Below are 21,957 nucleotides of genomic sequence, written 5' to 3' on the forward strand. Positions count from 1 at the left end.
TGAGTGCAGTCCTGGGCGAGGTTCACCAGTATGAAACACAGGCTGGAGAAGTCGCCCCTAACCAGATAGGCAGGGAGTTTTTATAAGCACAGGGAGGGGAGGGGGAAGTGGGCCGAACCAGGGGTATGTGGGGAATTTTTTATTGGCTCAGGATCAGGTGATGGACAGCCAGAGGTCTCCTCCTTCCGGATGGAGGGGGTCTGCATCCGGGGTTTGTTGGCAAGTCACGGGACTGGAATCCCGGAAGAGCTGTCCATTCCTTCCTTATATGGCAGAGAGCTATTTGGTGCTGTCTTTGTTCTGCTTGCACTGTCCTCGCTTTCCTCCCTCCAGTGCCTCCAGCCTAACATTCTCCAGCTTTCCCTGCCCTCTGGCTGCATTTTCTATGCTGCCAAAGAGACCTTCTGACTTCCATAGTCAGCTTTTAATTGACAGTTAACCAGCCTTAGCTCTCACTTCCATATTTCTAATGTGTTGGACATATTACTACCACTAACTCATTTCCTTCCACGGACATATCATCCCACCTCGCCACCAAGTGAAAATTTTAAGGATTCTTTGGGCCAAGACCAGGCATGCACTGCAGGTGCTCCCACCTGCCAACGTGCAGGGCACCCCCGAGAGTGAGACGATGATGGCAACAGCTCCTGTCTCCCCAGTGTCTGCTTTCTCACACCACTCCCAGCACCCACTGTCACAGCTTGGGTTTCCCAGTAACCAGACCCTGATGTGGGGATTCATGGGCAGGAAGTTTACAAAGGCGTAGTCTTGGGATCAACAAATTTGGTAAAAGGAGAGGACAGAGGAGCTGCAGAGGTAGGCAGCAGTGTGCTCCCAGCTAGGCCCTGGCAGTCTTTGTAGGGAATGCTGTGGCTGAGATGGCCCTTCAGAAAAGTCCCAACTGTGGTGAGTGGGCAGGGTGATTATACCCCGCAGCAACTTCCCTCTGGAAGCTCTTGGGACCTCAGTCAAGGTAGTTTTCTTCAGCAAAGGTAAATTCTAAGAGAAAACTGGCAGCCGAAGGTGGCTGGCCTTTGGCAGTGTGCTGTCGCCGGGAAGAGGCCTTCAGCCTTGCAGGGAGTCTGGTTGTACTACCGTCACAGCGTCCTCCCCTTCAGCCAGTGCCACAGCACTGAATGCAGGAAAAGTGACTGTGAGACCAGGTCCTGCTGGTTCTGCTTCTCACTTAAAATGACTTTGGGGACAACATTAAATAACCAATTGAACACCTGCATATTTCCCTTGTATTTCCCATTGCTTTTCTATTCAGCCATCCTTGATGTGCTTTGTCATCCCATTGTCTTCACTGGGCATGACTACCAATTCATGTTACTCAAACAGTGTTGGATTTAAGTTATCCTTCTCCATCCAGAAGGTCTCCCTTTCTCTTAAAGAATGAAACTCAAATTTCCAACCTAATTCCAACTAACCTCTCTATATACAGAACATTTGCTCAAATCAGAATGGTCTACATATTGTAACCCCGTCCCCCAAGCAGCCAACTTGAATTTACCCTTTCATGTTTTGCCCGGATTATTGTACCATTTTGAAAAGCCCTTCCTTCTATTTACCCTTCAAGATGATCTAGATCGAAATTTATTGGGCAGTTAAAAGGAATACAATGACCTCTCTCCCCTCTGGATTTTATCACTTACTGCATAGAAGACCTTATTAGAAATTCTTAACATGTAACTCTCATCTGCACTGTAATTTACCTTTTCACAAAATAAAGTCTTTTCTCCCTTTCTAGAGGGTAACAAATCTTAAGGCAAGTGGTACTTTGATGCTGTATACCTAATATCAATAAATCCTAAATGAATGAATGTGGAGAAGCACCTGCCACAAACATCTGTGTCACTTTCTCATTGAGAAAGAAGCCCTCCCAAATTTAGTGCCTTCTGAATGTAGGATTTGCCCTGTCCTAGCAATTGTAGCACTTAACATAGTGCAAAATTATCTTCCATCCCCACTGGGCCTGTTTGTACCGACAGGGGTGTTGGTGCATTTACTCTGGGCTGGAGGAAAACCTTTCCTGCATCTTGGAATTCATGCAGGTGCTTCTTTGTGTGAAAAAGAAAGAATATGGGTTCTTATTCTTAGCTGTGAAAGCTTTTTGTAGCACCAGTTGGAGGGACCTGGTAAAAGAGCCCAAGTAAATAATAATCCAATGAATAAAAGACAACCACCAAGCTCTTAAGGCAGCATGCTAATGGATTTTATGATTATAGCTACGGTTCATGAAGGGCACCAGAGTGACTCAAGAGTAAACAATTCATATGATAGAATTTTTACCGTTTTTGATCACCAAGAAAGTTATGAGTTTTAATACATTTTAAACCTGTTTTTTTCTAAATTTTTCAAGGACTAGAGCAATTGGGTTGATTGAAACCCATATCTCACCATTCAATAGCATTCTTTCAGTGCTGCTAGGCTTTCAGATTTCAACACTTAAAGAAAAATCTCAGAGGACTAGAATCTAAAGGGGTGGAAGTCCACAAGTGGGGGCAGTTTTGCTCCCGGTGGACATTTGGTGGTGATGTCTTGTGGCAGTTAAGTCGTCAGACTGGGCAGAGGAGACGCTCCAGACATCTGATGAGTGGAGGTGGAAAGGCCGCTGAATGCCCTGCACAGGACAATCCCCACAGCAAGGATTCGTCCAGCTTGAATACCATGGTGTTGAGGTACAAAAACCTTGACCTAGACCAAAGTGCATTTTTTCAGGTTATTTTCATCATGTACCAAAAAAATGAAGTGTGTTCTTCCTTTGGGAGTAGAAGATGGTACTGAAGCTTCAGTTTTAAATTAGTTTATTATATATACACAAAGGGAACAGATTTATGATGTAGTGATATCAAAGTTTCATCTGAAATTGTGTCTAGAAATGTTTTACCATAAGCAACACAAATCATTCCTTCAAGCAATTTGGAATTAAAACCACAGTGAATTGTGCTTTAGTTTCTTTTATTCTAAGGACGTTAGTAGTTCCATAATGACTTTTTATTATTGTGGTTGAAACTACATTGCATATGTCCTTTGCTTTCTCAGGACTGGCATTCATGGAAGATATTGTTACTATTATCATTTGGGTCCTTTAAATGTTTCCAACCAAATGGCTTCTAGAACCTGCTGCACTGTAATTCTTCCTGTAGTTACAGCCATTTCATTTCTACCTGCATCTTCCATTCAAGTGCTTTCAGTCTAACTTTATGCTTTCAGTGTGTTTCAAGTACACAAATGTAGATTGAACATCTGCTCCATTCCGTGACCAAAGTATTCTCTGATGACGTGACAGCTCAGAGAGAGACTACCATTACTTAGCTTCCTAATAGTCATTCCCTAGGGCCCTTTCAAAGAAATTACCCATTATTCTCATAATAAGAAGTGGTATTTCTCCTGATAGCTAAACACAAAAGTAAGTGAACTCATCTTTTTCCATTATATGTTTCATTAGTAGCAAATTTCCTCAATGTTTATATCAATAAGATTTTTAAAGAGGAAAACAAAAGGAGAAACATAACCAAAAAATTGTGTCTAATGTGACTTACCATACACCCAATGCCCAATGTTATTAATAATACTTAATTAGTTAATAACAGTAGGTAATAAAACATTTCATGGGGTAGGGAAATAATTTTACTTTATTTGTATTAAGACATTTTTATACAATAGGAAAATAAAAGAGTTTTTGCATTTCTTCTCTGGTGAAAATATTTACAAAATAATAGTCAAACTAATAACATGTTAATTTGTACACAGGTTCTTCATGCACACTTAATTATACATTCTTCCAGATTGTATAAGTTTATCTAGACAGATCACCAGAGAGCAAACATTAAATTACATTCTCTTTACTCTTTATAAGAGTTCCATTGATGAGTTAAAATACTCATATGATCTCAACACACATGCATACTACATATTGATGTGTTGAATTTAATGCAAGAAAATTATAATTTTTTTCCTGGGCCAGATTGGAGATGGATCTAATGCCTTCATCATTTTCCTAAAGGAGTATGTAACTTGCAAAGCAATGTAAACCATTCACTCACTGCTTTACTTGGAATTCCTAGATTTAGAAGAGGTATATTATATTCTAAGCACTACTTATCTTCCTCATGGTTTAGAGTCATAAATATCATCCTACATTTCTTTCCACAGTGAGAATAATAGTAGTTTTCATGTTATGTGGATGTCTGTGGAGTGTAGGAGGAATTAGGAAAGACTGGGGTAGGAAGAAGCCTCATCACTGATGGTCAAGCTACCACATAATTACAAGTGGTAACAGATTTCTTGTTTCTTTGGCTTGGATATATGAGCAAAGGGTTGGGAGAGACACAGCTGGAATCTGATTTGATCTGCCTTCTTTTGGAGGAAGCGATACATTATTATATCTCAGCTGATGATCATGAATCAAGCTTCAGGCTGCATCAGGCAGGCCGCCATTATTACATGTGCACGCTCCTTCAGTTTCAGAAAGATAAGTCAAGGCAGCAGGCTCCTTTGGAACCACATAACCTTGCACCAAAAGTTCCCTCAATCTTTCTTTTGCCTCAATATTTCAACTTACTCCTGGAATCTTTAACTAGGAAGCTGTTTTCTAATTCCATGGAGTGTCCCTCACCATTGATAGGTTAACACGCTAGCAGGCTCTCCAGAGATGTCTGGGATTTGGAAAGGGCAGTAGGGGTTTCCAGAGGAAGGAAGTAGGGCTAGAGTTTTACTTCATTCTTTTTTAACTTTATATTTTGATATTATTCTGCTTATGAGTTGGATTACTATCTATTTCCATTTTCTGTAATGAATAGAAAGTTAAACATGATTTTATTCTCATAAAATAGGATTGTCATTTGCCAAGCCCTGCTATATAATTAATTACCACCACAAGTAATGATTCAATATAAACTATTCCAAATCTCAAATCATTATTTTTTTTATTTTTTTATTTTGGTATCATTAATCTACAATTACATGAGGAACATTATGTTTACTAGACTTCCCCCTTCAGCAAGCCCCCGACATACCCCATTAGTCACTGTCCATCAGCATAGTTAGTAAGATACTGTAAAATCACTACTTGTCTTCTCTGTGTTGCACAGCCCTCCCCATGCTCCCCCTCTCACATTATACATCATAAGGCCCCCTTTCTTTTCCTCCCCCTTTATTCCTCCCATCCAACCCATCCTCCCCAGTCCCTTTCCCTTTGGTAACTGTTAGTCCTTTCTTGGGTTGTGTGTTTCTGCTGCTGTTTTGTTCCTTCAGTTTCTCCTTTGTTCTTATATTCCACATATGGGTGAAATCATTTCGTACTTGTCTTTCTCTGCCTGGCTTATTTCACTGAGCATGATACCCTCTAGCTCCATCCATGTTGTTGCAAATGGTAGGATTTGTTTTCTTCTTATGGCTGAATAATATTCCTTTGTGTATATGTACCACTTCTTTATCCATTCATCTACTGATGGACACTTAGGTTGCTTCCATTTCTTGGCTATTGTAAATAGTGCTGTGATAAACATAAGGGTGCATCTGTCTTTTTCAAATTGGACTGCTGCATTCTTAGCATAAATTCCTAGAAGTGGGATTCCTGGGTTTAAATGGTATTTCTATTTTGAGCTTTCTGAGGAACCTCCATACTGCTTTCCACAAAGGTGGAACTAATTTACATTCCTACCAGAAGTGTAGGAGGGTTCCCCTTTCTCCACAACCTCACCAACATTTGTTGTTGTTTGTCTTTTGGATGGTGGCGATCCTTACTGGTGTGAGGTGTTATCTCATTATGGTTTTAATTTGCATTTCTCTGATGACAAGCGATGTGGAGCATCTTTTCATGTGTCTGTTGGGCATCTGAATTTCTTCTTTATAGAACTGTCTATTCAGCTACTCTGCCCATATTTTAATTGGATTATTTGCTTTCGGTTTGTTGAGGTGTGTGAGCTCTTTATATATTTTGAATGTCAATCCTTTATCAGACCTGTCATTTATGAATATATTCTCCCATACTGTAGGATGCCTTTTTGTTCTTTTGATGGTGTCCTTTGCCGCACAGAATCTTTTCAGCTTGTTATAGTCCCACTTGTTCATTTTTGCTTTTGTTTTCCTTGCCCAGGGAGATATGTTCATGAAGAAGTCGCTCATGTTTATGTCCAAGAGATTTTTGCCTATGTTTTTTTCTAAGAGTTTTATGGTTTCATGGCTTACATTCAGGTCTTTTGATCCATTTTGAACTTACTTATGTGTATGGGGTTAGACAAAGATCCAGTTTAATTCTCTTACATGTAGCTGTCCAGTTTTGCCAACACCAGCTGTTGAAGAGGCTGTCATTTCCCCATTGTATGTCCTTGGCTCCTTTATTGTATATTAATTGACCATATATGTTTGGGTTAATTTCTGGAGACTCTATTCTGTTCCACTGGTCTGTGGCTCTGTTCTTGTGCCAGTACCAAATTGTCTTGATTACTGTGGCTTTGTAGTAGAGCTTGAAGTTTGGAAGGGAGATCCCTCCAACTAAATCCTTACTTCTCAGGATTGTTTTGGCTATTTAGGGTCTTTGTTGTTTCCATATGTATTTTAGAACTATCTGTTCCAGTTCGTTGAAGAATGCTGTTGGTAATTTGATAGGGATTGCATTAAATCTGTATATTGCTTTGGGCAGGATAGCCATTTTAACAATATTAATTCTTCCTAGTCAATAGCATGGGATGAGTTTCCATTTGTTAGTGTCCTCTTTAATTTCTCTTAAGAATGTCTTGTAGTTTTTGGGGTATAGGTCTTTCACTTCCTTAGTTAGGTTTATTCCTAGGTATTTTATTCTTTTTGATGCAGTTTTGAATGGGATTCTTTTCCTGTTTTCTCTTTCTATTATATCATTGTTAGTCTATAGGAAAACCTCAGATTTCTGTGTATTAATTTTGTATCCTGCAACCTTGCTGTGTTCTGATATCAGTTCTAGCAGTTTTGGAGTGGAGTCTTTAGGGTTTTTTATGTACAATATCATGTCATCTTCAAATAGTCACAGTTTGACTTCTTCTTTACAGATCTGGATTCCTTGTATTTCTTTTTTATTTCTAATTGCCGTGGCTAAGACATCCAGTACTATGTTGAATAACAGTGGGGAGAGTGGGCATCACTGTCTTGTTCCTGAACTTAGAGGAAAAGCTTTCAGCTTCTCGCTGTTCAGTATGATGTTGGCTGTGGGTTTTTCATATATGGGTTTTATTATGTTAAGGTATTTGCCCTCTATCCCCATTTTGCTGAGAGTTTTTATCATGAATGGATGTTGAATTTTGTCGAATGTTTTTTCAGCACCTAGGGAGATGATCATGTGATTTTTTGTTCTTCTTTTTGTTTATGTGGTGGATGATGTTCATGGATTTTTGAATGTTACCATCTTTGCATCCCTGAGATGAATCTCACTTGATCATGGTGTATGATCCTCTTGATGTATTTTTGAATTTGGCTTGCTAATATTTTCTTGAGTATTTTTGCATCTATGTTCTTCAGGGATATTGGTCTGTAGTTTTCTATTTTTGTGTTGTCTTTGCCCAGTTTTGGTATTAGGGTGATGTTGGCTTCATAGCATGAGTCTGGAAGTATTCCCTCTTCTATTTTTTGGAAAACTTTAAGGAGAATGGGTATTATGTCTTCTCTGTATGTCTGATAAAACTCTGCGGCAAATCCATCGGGATGGGAGTTTTGCTCTTGGGTAGTTTTTTTTTTTATGGGATTTTTTTGTTATCATTAATCTGCAATTACATGAAGAACATTATGTTACTAAGCTCCCCACTTCACCAAGTCCCCCCTACATACCCCACCACAGCCACCGTCCATCAGCGCAGCAAGATGTCACAATATTGCTACCTATCTTCTCTGTGTTGTACAGCCCTCTCCAAGCCCCCCCCATTATACATGCTAATCATAATGCCCCCTTTCTTTTTCCCTGCCTTATCCCTCCCTACCGATCCATCCTCCCCAGTTCCTTTTCCTTTGGTAACTGTTAGTCCATTCTTGGGTTCTGTGATTCTGCTGCTGTTTTGTTCCTTCAGTTTTTCCTTTGTTCTTATATTTCACATATGAGTGAAATCATTTGGTGCTTGTCTTTCTCTGCCTGGCTTATTTCACTGAGCATAATACCCTCTAGCTCCATCCATGTTGTTGCAAATGGTAGGATTTGTTTTCTTCTTATGGCTGAATAATATTCCACTGTGTATATGTACCACGTCTTCGTTATCCATTCATCTACTGATGGACACTTAGGTTGCTTCCATTTCTTGGCTATTGTAAATACTGCTGCAATAAACATAGGGGTGCATCTGTCTTTTTCAAACTGGGGTGCTGAATTCTCAGGGTAAATTCCTAGAGGTGGATTTCCTGTGTCAAATGGTATTTCTATTTTGAGCTTTCTGAGGAACCTCCATACAGCTTTCCACAATCTTGGGTAGTTTTCTGATTACCACTTCAATTTCATTGCTGGTAATTGTCTGTTTAGATTTTCTGTTTCTTCCTTGGTCAGTTTTGGAAGGTTGTATTTTTCTAGGAAGTTGTCCATTTCTTCTAGGTTTTCCAGCTTGTTAGCATGTAGTTCTTTGTAGTATTTTCTGATAATTCTTTGTGTTTCTGTGGGGTCCATCATGATTTTTCCTTTCTCATTTCTGATTCTGTTGATGTGTGCAGATTCTCTTTTTTTTATAAGTCTGGCTAGGGGCTTATTTAGTTTGTTTATTTTCTCAAAGAACCAGCTCTTGGTTTCACTGATTTTTTCTATTGTTTTATTCTTCTCAATTTTATTTATTTTTTCTCTGATTTTTATTATGTCCCTCCTTCTGCTGACTTTAGGCCTCATTTGTTCTTCTTTTTCCAATTTCGATAATTGTGTCTTTAGACTATTCATTTGGGATTTTTCTTCTTTCTTTAAATATGCCTGGATTGCTATATACTTTCCTCTTAAGACTGCTTTTGCTGCATCCCACAGAAGTTGGGGCTTTGTGTTGTTGCTGTCATTTGTTTCCATATATTGCTTGATCTCTGTTTTGATTTGGTCATTGATCCACTGATTATTTAAGAGCATGTTGTTAAGCCTCCATGTGTTTGTGAGCCTTTTTGCTTTCTTTGTACAATTTATTTCTAGTTTTATACCTTTGTGGTCTGAAAAGTTGGTTGGTAGGCTTTCAATCTTTTTGAATTTACTGAGGCTCTTTTTGTGGTGTAGTATGTGGTCTATTTTGGAGACTGTTGCATGTGCACTTGAGAAGAGTGTGTATCCTGTTGCTTTTGGATGTAGAGTTCTGTAGATGTCTATTAGGTCCATCTGTTCTAGTGTGTTGTTCTGTGCTTCTGTGTCCTTACTTATTTTCTCTCTGGTGGATCTGTCCTTTGGAGTGAGTGGTGTGTTGAAGTCTCCTAAAATAAATGCATTGCATTCTATTTCCTCCTTTAATTCTGTTAGTATTTGTTTTACATATCTTGGTGCTCCTGTATTGGGTGCATATATATTTCTAATGTTTATATCCTCTTGTTGGATTGACCCCTTTATCATTATGTAATGTCCTTCTTTATCTCTTGTTAATTTCTTTGTTTTGAAGTCTATTTTGTCTGATACTAGTACTGCAAGACCCGCTTTTTTCTCCTTGTTGTTTGCATGAAATATATTTTTCCATCCCTAGACTTTTAGCCTGTACATGTCTTTGGGTTTGAGGTGAGTCCCTTGTAAGCAGCATATAGATGGGTCTTGCTTTTTTATCCATTCTATTACTCTGTGTCTTTTGATTGGTGCATTCAGTCCATTTACATTTAGGGTGATTATTGAAAGATATGTACTCACTGCCATTGCAAGCTTTAGATTCATGGTTACCAAAGGTTCAAGGTTAGCTTCTTTACTATCTTACTGTCTAACTTAACTCACTTATTGAGCCATTATAAACACAGCCTGATGATTCTTTATTTCTCTCCCTTCTTATTTCTCCTCCCCCATTCTTTGTATGTTAGGTGTTTTATTTTGTGCTCTTTTGTGTTTCCCTTGACTGCTTTTGTGGTTAGTTGACTTTATTTTTTGCCTTTAGTTAGTATTTGATTGTTCCGCTTTCTTTGCTGTGATTTTATTTTCTCTGGTGACATATGTTTAGCCTTAGGAGTGCTTCCATTTAGAGCAATCCCTCTTAAATACCCTGTAGAGGAGGTTTGTGTGAGGCAAATTCCATCAACTTTTGCTTGTCTGGTAATTGTTTACTCCCTCCTTCATGTTTAAATGATAATCGTGATGGATACAGTATCCTTGGTAGCCTTCTTTCTCATTGCATTAAATATATCATGCTTTTCTCTTCTGGCCGGTAAGGTTTCCATTGAGAAGTCTGAAGATAGCCTGATGGGTTTTCCTTTGTAGATGACCTTTTTTTCTCTCTCTGCCTGCCTTTAATACTCTGTCCTTGTCCTTGATCTTTGCCATTTTAATTATTATGTGTCTTGGTGTTGTCCTCCTTGGGTCCCTTGTGTTGGGAGTTCTGTGTGCTTCTGTGGTCAGAGAGACTATTTCCTCCCCCATTTTGGGAAAGTTTTCAGCAATTATTTCTTCAAAGACACTTTCTATCCCTTTCTCTCTCTCTTCTACTTCTGGTACCCCTGGAATGTGGATATTGTTACTTTTCGATTGGTCACACAGTTCTCTTAATATTGTTTCATTCCTGCAGATCCTTTTATCTCTCTCTGCATCAGCTTCTCTGCATTCCTCTTCTCTGATTTCTATTCCATTAATGGCCTCTTGCATCTCGGCCATTCTGCTTTTAAGTCCTTCCAGAGATTGTTTTATTTCTGTATTCTCCATCCTTAGCTCTTGCATATTTCTCTGCAATTCCATCAGCATGGTTCTGATCTTTATTTTGAATTCTTTTTCATGCAGATTGGTTAAATCTATCTCCCCAGGTTCCCTCTCAGGGGAGGATGTCTGGGTTATTCTGGTCTGGATCAAATTCTTCTGCCTTTTCATGGTGACAGAGGTAGTTGTGGGCAGTTGGTGCATGTGTCAGTTGGGAGAAGCAAGTCCCTTTCCACTTGCTCCTGGCCTTCCTTTCCTGGGAGAATGGCGACCCCTACCTGCTTGTCTTGGGCAGTTGCATGCAGATTGGGTCTCTGATTCTTTCCCAGGCTGCTGTGGAGTAAAGCTCTGCCCGGTTGCTGTGGGTGTTGCTGCTTTCAGGCTGCTCCTCTGCTATGGCGGGGCCGCACCAGAGGGCAAATGTGCGGGAGGCTGTTTATTGCTGTGAGGGGCCTCAGAGCTGCCCTGCCACCCAAGGAGTTAGGGCTCCTTGAGTTCCCCAGGATTCCCGGCTGCTGGGCTGAGTGTTCCAGGACGCTTCTGTCCAGCTGTGATGCTCCTCTCCCTTTAAGACTTTCAAAAAGCACTCATTTGTCTTTTGTCCCATGGGCGCCAGCTGGGGGACCCACTCACAGGTTTTACTGTTCCATTTCCCTAGTATCCAGCACACCACACACTGTGTGTCTGCGCTCCGGTGCACATGGCTAGGGCTGGGTATTCAGCAGTCCTGGGCTCCCTCGCCCCTCCCACTCCAACTCCTTTCCTCCCGCCTGGGAGCTGGGGTAGGGGTGTCACTCAGGTCCCGCCAGGCCACAGCTTGTATCTTATCCCCTTCGTGAGGCTCTGGGTTCTTGCAGGTGTAGATGTGGCCTGGCTGTTGTCCTGTATCTTCTGATCTCTGTTTTAGGAATAGTTGTATTTGTTGTATTTTCAAAAATATATATGTTTTTGGGAGGAGATTTCCTTGTCCTATGCACACTGCCATTTTGGCTCCTCCTCTCTAATCATTATTTTTTAGTAGAAAACCCCCAATATTTCATTATCTTAAAGATCACATGGCAGGGCAGAGCCTATTGTGCTATAGGTATTCTAAATACTGTTGGTGTGAACCATAATTTGAGTAAAATAAACCTGAAAAAAATTTGGCACTCACAGAAAGCATCACCAATAGATTATGGCATAGCTTGTATCTATAAGATAGGTGCTGTTTATATTTACAACCAGTTTATAATAGGTTGGAAAGTTCTTCTCAAATTACTGGCATAATTTCCAATTTTTCAGGGTTCCTTCCAAATACTTATTAGGATTTCCCCAAGCGGCTTACTAGGGTTCCCACACATTCAGGGATCATTTGCTGACACTCACAGAGGTAATGGAGGAGCAAAGGCCCTCCCCTCTTTGGCAGACCCCACGCCTGATAACCCCTCACTGGACCTGATTGCTTTTCTAACCGTCACCTCTGTTTGGTAGTAAGGTGCTACTGTTACTGCTGCTCATGCTGCCAGTCTACCGGGGAAGGCAGGGAGGCGATTTCAAGCAGTACTCAGTCGGGTAGCTAATAGCAGAATTCCCTCTCCTGCAATGTCACAGCTCTTTGAATTCAGGCACATGCCACTCTAATTATTATACATCTTAGATTCGCACATCTTTGTGTTAGGGTCGTGCTGCACTGAATAATCTCAACAGAATGCTAAAATGTAATTTAAAATAAGGAATATTAAGGATATCCAAATAAAGATAACACTTGTCACTTATAAAAATACCCCTCTCTACTTCTACACATTTCTTCTCTCTATGCCCAATATGTCCTTTCTCAAACTCTCTTTAAAAATTTTTTATCCAACTACTGAATGATACAGTTTATTTTCCCTCTCCTCACCGAACTTTGTCTCTCTGTGTTTTCTTATGTAGATTTCCTCAGTCCCTTTACCAGCAAGAAGGACTCCTATCAGATGGGCAATTTTCAGATTCTCTTTGGTGGTTGCAGAAGAAGGAAAATTTACCTTTATACCACAACCACCAGCATTTTCCTACATGTGAGTTTCAGCAACAGTAGATATACTGTGAAGGTAGGAAGCAAATTCAGAATAAATTCACATGAGTCATATATGCCCATTCAATAACACCTGCCTTGTGGTAAGTATAAGCCAATTATCTAGACTCAACCTTTTAATTCAGCAAATTCTCCTTTAAAAGATTACATTGTCCTTTCCTACAGTGTATCATTGATTTGGACCATCTCAGTTTAAAGATATACTAAGTCTTTTAATTTTATGGCAGATGGCAATTCAGAGTCAAAACTCATTTTTGCTCTTATTTATAATTGTATATTCAAATTAATGCATGTGGGTAAGAAGCCAAAATATTTTTCTCAGGCACAGCAAAGACTGAAGAAAATAGATATATCAATTAAAGGTTGACTATGACATCCATTGACAATTCTTCCTACAGTTACTTGCCCAGCCAGATTATCTGGAATGGCTATCTATCTAGATGCTTGAAATTAAGCGTTAGAAATAAAGTGTTACACATCTTATTGTATTATTCAAATTAACTTCTGTAATTCCATTACACTAAAATGGTGGGAAACAAATTCAACACATTTGCGGTTTTCCTCCATTTCTTCAGGATTTTATCTAAGTTTTGAGGAGTTTATACAATACCAGGGAAGCAGAGTGTATGCAATCAGCTTTCAATGTCCTCTGGGCAGACAGGCAGTTGCCTAGACAACCATCTTCATGTCTGATCCACAAGGCCCCTTAAGTCAGAGGATTTCTACAGTACTTCTGTGCCTTACTGAGGGCCTAAGAACTCCGGTGCTGCTCTAGAGACATTCAAATGCATGAGGAACGGGTATAAGGTTCTCTAATCAGCCCCCACAGCCAAATCCCTTTCCAGGGCCTTGCTGCGTGTCTGGGATTTGGACCACAGCTCAATCCTCTTTGCAGACAAGTTCTCCAAAACTCTCAAAGATCTTGCCAGTTCTGAGGACTCTGGGGCCCTCTGATACCTTATCTATCCTTGCTCAACACAGCATTTTTAAATGGAGAGAAAAAGGAAAAGGAGAGTCATTTTTTTCCCCCAAGATGCTCTCAGTCTTCTGTATACCCTTGGCATGCTGAGAACCCAGGAAGGGACAAGACTCTCAGAAGCCTTAGGAATATTTTATTGCAAAAATGTATTCAAACAAGAGAATAGAACTCCAGCAAAGAGAGTCAGAGTGAAAGCGAGAGGAAATCCTGGGTCAGTTCCAGCTGCCTGCTGTCCTGATGGAAATCTTTGTATTGCTGTTCCCTCTTCATCTGGCATTTACAAAATGTATCGGAAAAAACTTTCTATTGAGATCACAAAGTAGATGTGCCAGTTTGGTGTAAACCTGTCATTTTCTATGTTTTCTGCACAACTGTTTCTTTTTTATTTTCCAATATTATGAAGATGTTTGAGAAAGCATCAAAATTTTTTACAGATATTTTAGAAAAGTTTAAGCCAGAAAATAGTGAAGTATAAAAGATGTCTCATTCCCTTTCCCTTTTTAAATTGCAACCCAAGACAACAGGGAGAACATGAAATAAAAAAAAGACACTCCATCTTTGATGGAATAAGGATATAACTGATATAGCCAAAATTCATACAAGATGGGTTACTTATTCACAGTAAGAGCATATGGTGAGAATTCCAGCAGCTTAAGGGCAGGCAGTTCAGCATTCTCCAAAGTCATGGCATACCCTGAAGGGCACAGTCCATAACCCCTTACTTGGAATCATAAAAATGGGATATAGGACTGTATACGAATGCTGTCTGCACACCTGTCTATATTCCTTCAGATATCACAATGTGGCAGAAGCAACAGCTAAATTTGGAAATGTACAGAAAACACCATCTCCACAAACGTGCTGCGATGCAGAGCTGTGTGAATGATCAAGAGCTCTCAGGCTTCTCATTTTCCCAGCTGAACTTCTGAAGGGCTGCACAGTGAGCCAGGGAAGGTGTCCATGAGCCCAGACAATAGCCCCGGCTCTCTATCAAACATCCTCAAATAAATTGCTGGTCTGGGGAGAAATTGCCTGTTTGAATGTATCTTTTTAATTATATAAGATTTATAAATATATGTGAAAAATAAAGGAAACAAAAATGAGAGGTGAAAACTGGTGGTTTTAAAAAATGAAAACATTGAGTAAAAACATTTTTAATAACTCAAAAACAGTAATGAAAATGTTGCCCTTCAAAGGAAGACATCAAGAAAGATACAAAGTCAGTGAAGAATAGAGAAGTCAACCAAAGGAAATGAAAATTAACATGTGGAGTTTATGAAAGAAGCAGAAAAGGGAATCTACCATGACAGAAATGAATTCCACTGAATTTTAATACAATTTTAATTCTTGAAATAAAAAGATGCACTTGATATTACAGATTATGAGAAATTACAGATTAAAAGGGCGCACCCTGGGTCAGATGATATTGGTAAGTATTTTCAGTGCAATACATGTACTAGAAAAGCTAATGGCTTTCCAAGAAAAGAAAGAACTTTTGAAACATCCACAAAATGGCCTATTTCCCTTTTAAAAATCAGAGTAGCCTCTCTCTTCTCACAGCCATATTATTTTCTGGGAAAGAGCAGAACAATGCACACCTTCTCCTCAGCAAGGAGAACCACTGTATAAAAAAATTTACCTGGCCAAGCTGTGTTGTAAATTTCAAGACCACAGAAAAATATTTTTAATATCTAGAACTCAGGAAATGTGATTCACATGATCCCTTTTTGTAAAATGTATTAGAGGAAGAACCTAAAATGAAAAAGAAATGAATGAGACACTCTGGTAAAAACTGCTGACATAGAGCATTGAATCCACCAAAAGAGAAGACAGAGGCAAAACTGATTAGAAAAGCTATGGAGGAGCTTTTTAACGTTGTAAATTGTGGCTCAGTAAAAACAGTAATGTGACTACTACAAGTTGAAATGGCAAAGTACTGAGGACACATAAAGAAGGAGAAGTATGCTGCTAGCTTCATCCTTTTATAACTTAATACTATAACCAAAAGATATAGTTTAAAGCTGAACCATCAAGTAATAAAGATATAAAGATTAAGTAAAACAGACCTATGTTAATAATATAAAATCAGGTAAAATAAAAACAAAAGTCAGACAGTAGAGGGAACAAAGGTACTGAGATGTCAAATAATGCCATTACTGTCATTATTCATAGTAGTAAGTCATTACTGATGAAACAACAAAGAATATTATGTAAAGTAATAGTAATAAAGGTAGCTACTTGAGAAACTAAACCTGGACTTCAAAAGTTAGAGTGTCACAAGAATAAACACATGAAGCAAAATAAAGAAAATAAATATGCTTATTTCTATCTACATAGACTAGTTGTGAAATGAAGAAATCAAAATAAGATTTCAGAATGGGAAATGATGGCAAGATTACATTTTGACTGGTATAAATGATTCCATACAAATTGTGCCAAATATAAAACTAAACTAATCAATTATTTCTAAAGACAAAATCTAAAATTCTGCGGAAATGAACAGTCTGTTGCAGTGTTTCACAGTGTCATGCAGCTAGCTGGAACCAGATAACCTTCCCTATGTAGTTCTAGGCAAAGACTGACCCCAAAACAATCTGCACGAGGCTGATGAGGTGGAAGGGACACAGTGGTCACCGTCGCCACTGCTCCTCTGCCTGCCTTTGAGGGCAGGGGCTGCTGTTGAGCCTTGTAGCTCTTGCAGCCCCTGCAGGAGTTTATTTTTTGGCTTCTCAAGTTCCGAACCAGGCGCGTGCGCAGTCTACTACAAAAAGCTGCCGGCTCCTTTTGTAGCCCCTTCTGCCGTGACTCTGGAGCTGCTGAGAGGCAGACGCAGTCCCAGCTTGTCCTCATGAATTCCAGTGTATCCTTGCTCTCTCCCTCTTTAAATCCAGGTTTTCTTCCTGATTATTGGTCTTGCTGATGTATGGTAACTTCAGGCCCCCCGCAGGAGACTCAGAGGCAATGGCTTTCCATAGGTTTTTTCATTAGATATCACAGTTTTATAAGGTCTAATGTCTACAACAATTCCACATTCTTTGTCAGTCATAATTCTGTTCTGCGTCTTGGAATGAATCTTAAAGGATGCAAAAACGAATTGGTCCTGCTGTCTCTGGAATTAGTTCTCCAGTATGATCAAATGTAAAGACCCTAATGACCCATGGCATACAGTAGAAAAGTTACTTCCATTAATATCTTCATAAACCTCTATGAATATCTGCAGTTGACAGGACTTAGGGTGACCAGTAGTTGGTATTATCGAGCATTTTAGAAAAAGAAAGGAGCTCAGTGGAGTTGTTTGGTTGCTTCTAAAGGCCCTGGAAAATAAAAGGGGGAGAGAGTCGTGGATATTGACATTTTAAATTCCAAGTTCAAGTTCTGATTAAGTGACCACTTCCTGTGATTACTCTAAAAAGAAAACTCGTATTTCCTATTGCTGAGGGGCTGATATGTCTGAAACCAGGTTCCCAAAACCAAACCTACAGGTGACTGAATGACAGTGCAAACTGAATTCCCAAGTTCACAAGTTCTCTTCTGCTAACGTTAGAGCACTGATTAGGAAGGACTTGGACCCAAATATCAGGGCAGGTTCATGACAGGTGCTTACAAAGCAAAGAACCCTTCAAACTCTAGATTCTGCTGCCTCCTTTTCCAATAGAAGAAACTTGCAATCCTGCCTGAGAAGATCAGTATTCCCTGACCTGCAGAACCTGTTCCGCACTCCCCCACCCCGAGGCAGTTTGCTTCCAAAGGATGCTTACTAATTCTTCCCTTGACCTATCCTCGCCATCTCTCACTGTACAACCAGACAAGTCTGGGAAGGCACCAAAGGTAAACGTGTGGCCACTTAGGAGCTACAAAATATATCAGAGGAATTATAAGACTTTGCCATCTTATGTCAACAGACATCTGGGGAATATAAGGAGAAAGTATCCTAAGGATTCCACCTCTGGTGGGACAAATGTAATGTTGGTGTGAGCTCAAATTATTAATATGGGGTCATTCCAGATTGAATGTGTCAACAAGTGACTGGAAGCAGTTTCAACGTTTTATGAGGCTGATTGACAGAAACCATTGGTGGCACACATTAAGTAAAGTAAAAATACTATAACTTTCTTGGTACAGGTATACCTTATTTTTTGTGCTTCACTTTACTGCACTTTGCAGATATTGTATTTTTTACAAATCAAAGGTTTGTAGCAACCCTATAATTAAGCAAGTTTATCAGTACCATTTTTCCAACATTATTTTCTTACTTTGTGTCTCAATTTCACATTTTGGTAATTCTCACAATATTTCAAACTTTTTCATTATATTATTATGATGACCTGATCAGTGGTTATGACCTGCTGAAAGCTTAGATGATGGTGAGCATTTTTTAGCAATGAAATGTTTTTTAATTAAGGTAGGTACATTTTTTTAGACATAATGCTATTTCACACTTAATAGACTATAGTGTAAGCATAACTTTATATGCACTGGGAAACCAAATAATTCATCTAACTCACTTTATTTCAATATTCACTTTATTGTTGGGACCAGAATGGAACCCACAGTATATCTGAGCAATAATTCTCAAAGTATAATTCACTGATGCCTGTTCCTTATGAGCCTTACATGAGGGTTGCAGGACAAAACTAATGTCATAATAATCTAATATACTATTTGCTTGTCTTACTGTCTTGATATTTACTTTGATGATATAGAAGAGATTGGGAGTGGAACTGCTGATGTTCTTGCATGGATCACAACAATGCACCATGCCAGGCTCGCAGCCATTGCATTCTCCACTCCAGTGACTTTTTTAGTTCAATTACTGTGTCCTTCCTCCATGATTTCTGTTTGGTACATTTTCTGTTTCTTTGTTGAAATTCCCACTTTGTTCATGCATTGTTCTCTTGATTTGGTGAACATCTTGAGAAGAGTTATTTTTAATTTCTTGCTACTTTGATCATATAACTACGTTCCTCTGGAGTGTTTCTGAAGATGTATCTTGTTCTTTTGTTTGGAAAATCTTTGCCTGGTTCTTCATGTTTCGTGACTCTCTGTGCTGGTGACTGTGCGTTAGACAAAGCAGACACCTAATTCAGCCTTCATGAACCAGTTTTGTCTACTAGCTCTTTCCCTCCCACCAGGCCTGTGGCTTCCACTCTCCTCCTGGCAGGTACACTATGCTGGGTTCATCAGGGCTTCAGTACTGGCAAGACGGATGTTAGTTCTTGGGGAAGGCTTGGAGAAGTTATGACACTGGATGCACAGATCGACTCTTTCCTTCCCCAGAGGGAAGTGCTGGGATTTTTTTGTCCACTCACTCTGTCCTGAGTGGGGGGTGTTCAATGGCATCCACCAGCCCCAGCAACTGCCTCTGTTCTCACCCAGGCAGCTAGACTGAAGAGGAGTTGGGGCACTGGACGTACAAACCAAGCTCTTCTCTCCCCTGGGGGAAACTGGGGCCAGTGGGTCTCGTCCCAGTCACACAGCACTGCACTGGGTTCAGAGTCTCCGGCAAGAGGATGGCCCCCATCTTCCTGATGCTCATGGGGAGTCCCAGGGTGCAGGAGACTCCGATTAGCTTCTAATTTCTCAGAGAGAATTTATCCATGAATTATTGCTGAATCACTGTTTTTGAAGGGTAAGAAGGATCCAGAGCCAACTCTCTGTCCCCTAATGTCACTGAAAGTGATGTATTATATGCAATTTAACATTTGAAACTGTTGTTTTAAAAGTAGGAATAAGACAAAAATACCTGTTGTTATAGGCTGAATTGTGCCTTCATAAAATTCATATGTTTAAGTCCTAACTGCTCAGAAGGTGACTATTTAGAGATAAGGACCTTAAAGAAATAATTAAGTTAAAATGAGGTTATTGGATACGCCTTAATCTATTACGACTAGTGTCCTTATAAGGAGAGGTGATTAGGACACAGACACATATAGAGGGAAAACCATATGAATATTCTAGAAGAAGTTCATGTCCAAGCCAAGGAGAGAAGCCTTGGAATAAACCAACCCTGGTAACACCTGGATCTCAGACTTCTAGCCTCCAGAACTGTAAGAAATGAATTCCTGTCATTTAGGCCACCCTGTCTGTGGTGTTTGTATGGAAGCACTAGCAAACAAACAGACCTATCATCAGCACCTCTATCCTACGCGGCTCTGAGAGCACCGAGGAGGGCCCTGATGGTAGGAGACGGCAGAGATCAAGCATAAGGCAAGTGCGGAATGAACTTGTCACTTTTGAAAATTTTATTATTGTACACATAAAAATCCAAAGGAATCTACTGCTAAATTATAAAAATTAGTATGATGATTAGAAAATTTGCAGAATACAAAGTGAGCATATAAAATTTATACCCAAGCCACAAATAATTAGAAAAAAAATACTTCTAATAAACATACCATTTTCATAATAAAAAATAAATAAGGTACTAAAAGCAAATATTTTAAATTACTATGTGAGACCATTATGGAAAAAATTATTTTAGAAGTATTGAAGACATGAAAGAAAATCAAATTACATGTAGAAATATATTATGTCCAAACATAGGAAGATCCAATATTATAAATGTTTCGGTTCCCAAGATTAATATAGAGGATCAATGCAGTTGCAAAAGATTTTTGTGAAAATTGACAAACTGATTCTAAAATTTACATGAAAGTGCAAATGGCCAGAAGTAGCCAAACACTCAAGAGGAAGAAAGACAAGGGGAGTGCAAAGGGATGTGACCTTCCCAGGTGTCACTATTGCTTATAAAACTGATTAGGCAAGTGTACTGCTGATTAATAAGAAGGGAGATCCTCCACCCCAGGGAGAGAGGGAGTTGGACTGTGTGTGCAGGGCCCCCACTGTCCTGAGGGGCTCCTCGGGGGACTGGTTCCATCGCACACTTACAGAGACAGGAACTTAGTATCTGGCAGAGCAGGATCGCAGGTCAGAAAGCGAAAAGCAGAACATTAGGTAAATACTGTTCAGCCACGTAGTTATCCCATGAAAGAAAAAGGGAAAATAAATTTGACGCTTCCCACTACAGACACAAGCAGCAGAGACAATGGAACTATACAGGCCCTCAGTTTAAGAATGGCATTATGTAGCCATGGCCTCCTTTACATTTCTGGGAACAAAAAAAAACAAATTCAGATCTTCCTTCTAAATTTCTTTTAAGTCTAGACTGGCTTTACAAAACTGGAGAAAATTCAAAAGTAAAGGAAATACGGAGTATACTGAGATCATTAGCTGACTCCAGAAAGTTCATGAATGGAGAGGAATTAAGAGTAATCATTCACTTAAAGAGGAAAAAAATGGAATTAAAAGAATTGGAATTTAAAAATCAAGAATTTGGGGAACTGTTAGTAATTGACACTTGAAATTTTATACACTGTAGTAGTCAGAATTCTAAAATGATCTCAAATGACCTTTTCCCTTTTATGCTCCTCTCCTGTTTAAGTGTGGGTGGGATCTGTGAATACAGTGAGACATCAGTCCTATGATTATGTTACCAGTTATGTAATAAAGCAGCTCATACTTGAAAAATAAGCCAAGAAAAGCACTCTGGTAAAATCGCTGCTCTCCTTACTAGTTAACCGACAGACACTCATGCCAGCCCTAATCTTCCACATAGATTACACTGATGTTAATTTGCAGTTCAAAAGCCTTGTACATTCACATGTGTGTGTGTGTGTGTGAGTGTGTGTTTCCAGAGCTTCAAAAAGGTCTTAGGTTAAGATCCTGTTGTTGCTCATGTCAGTTCTCACCCAGGGGTGCAGTGGGTGGGGGTGCAAGTCCTCTGCCCACCCCCTTCCCAGTGTGCTGCAGAAGCGTTCTCCAGAGCCTTCAGTCTCCCGGTAGGATGCAGAGGAAAAGAAAAACAGAACATTTTTATGTTCCGTGATCAGCTTCCTCTTACCTTTTTTTCACTGATCCAAAGAAATCGACCTTCCAGTTCATCCTTCAGGACTCATTAAAATCCCCTACCTGAGAGTCTATCATTTTCTTCGATAAGTACGTGTTTTGTCCATCACTTTTTAGTGAGAGGTTAACTACATGTAATCCAAAATTTTGTTGTTACAAATATCTTTTAAAACCATTTAAAATTTTCAAATTTTAAGGCTCTGTCATCCAGAATTCCCC

The sequence above is a fragment of the Manis pentadactyla genome, chromosome 1, assembly GCF_030020395.1.
Source record: "Manis pentadactyla isolate mManPen7 chromosome 1, mManPen7.hap1, whole genome shotgun sequence".
NCBI lineage: Eukaryota > Metazoa > Chordata > Mammalia > Pholidota > Manidae > Manis > Manis pentadactyla.